This window comes from Peromyscus eremicus, chromosome 8b (assembly GCF_949786415.1).
Source record: "Peromyscus eremicus chromosome 8b, PerEre_H2_v1, whole genome shotgun sequence".
NCBI lineage: Eukaryota > Metazoa > Chordata > Mammalia > Rodentia > Cricetidae > Peromyscus > Peromyscus eremicus.
Genome location: NC_081424.1, coordinates 22,154,778 through 22,156,504, shown reverse-complemented (window position 1 = coordinate 22,156,504; position 1,727 = coordinate 22,154,778).

The following is a 1,727-nucleotide window of genomic DNA, read 5'->3' as shown; positions in this document are numbered from 1 at the left end:
TTGCAGACAAACTAACGCATCCATGCATGACAAAATTTTTGAGCTTAAATCCCACCTCCACGGCATGCTATGGAACGCCACAACTGGCTCTTTGGGAAGTCAGTCTGGCTTAGGTGATGATGAGAACACCTTAGAATTCTCCCAAAGCTTTACCTCTTTTGGGTCGTCCCCTAAAACAACTATATTTTGAAGTTACTTCCTAGGTTGTTCCACAGTAAAGTCAGTTGACTGCAAAAGTGGCTGGTTGCATTCACCATCACAGATGCAACCTTCAGAAAGCTTCAGTCCTGGTGACCTCTGGACAACTCCTTTCTAGAAATGGAAAAGTTACTCCACGGCTAGTCCATCAGGCTTGTCGTCATGGTGATCACTGGCTATGTCTGTTCACAGACTGGTCCCAGGGGCCATTTCTACATTTCTGTACCATGTATTACTCTTTATGAAAACAATGGTTTTGGAAATAGGTTCTTAATATATGGACTAGACTGGCCTTGAAATCCTAATCCTCCTGCCTTAGCCACCCCACTACCAGAATCACAGGCATGGGTCACTGTATCCAGTTTCTATCTAAAAATTATCCTTCTTCATGTGTCCCTAGAATTCAGTGATTTGATATTAAAGTATCTTCTGAGCATCAATGAAGGTATCTGAAATAAGTTTCTCTAGAAGCAACCCAGATTCATCAGTTTCCCCAAACACATGCAATCTATATTAAATATAAAATGCGTATGTTAAATAGTTAATACATCTCTGTACATCTATTTGTCCTTACCATTGCTCTCTGAAGACAGACTTTATCTTTTGTAACATGCACAGCCAGAAACTTCATGTTCCTAGAAACAGTTGCTCAAGTTTTACCTTTAAGTCTGAAATACCCTGACACATTATTTTCTTCCTTTGTAAAATGATACCAAATGATAACTTTTTTTTTATTATTTTCTCAAGTGAGTCACACCATTGATAACAAAGGTATTTCTACTCAGAGAACAAAGTGAGCCAGTAGACTAAGGAAGTACACCCATGACACCCACCAGAGCACACTACTGTTGTATTAACACTTTCCAACTGCTTTTCTTAATAATTGAAAGTCAGTAGGGACAGGAGACATCAAGGAAACAATGCCTTCTAGACACAACAGGACTGAGGCAATGATGAACTCACAGAGTGTGGCAGCATACACAGGACCATCATAGGTCCAAGTCAGATGGGGTTCCAGTACTGAGACAGGGAGGTGGACCTGATTTTCACCACATACCAAGAGGTTATCTCCAATTAACCACCACTGGCAAAGGAAAGATTGGTTTTCTCCAGTGGAGTCTCAATGTGTATATAAACCACATTCGCTGGGCGGTGGTGGCGCATGCATTTAATCCCAGCACTTGGGAGGCAGGCGGATCTCTGTGAGTTCAAGGCCAACCTGGTCTACAGAGTGAGATCCAGGACAGGCACCAAAGCTACACAGAGAAACCCTGTTTTGAAAAAAAAAACAAAAAGAAAAGCCAAAAAAAAAAAAAAAAACCACCACATTCAAGGACAGCCCCATGCCCAGCAGTAGATGGCCAACTCAAAAGAACTCAACGGTGTTTGAGGAGTTTTTGTTTTGTTTTGTTGTTTGTTTGTTTGTTTGTCTGTTGTTGTTTTTTTTTTAACATTACTGGTCTTTTGACTAAATATATTGCGGTTTCCGATTTGGGTTTTCATGAACCATGTGTGTGTGTCTGTGTGTG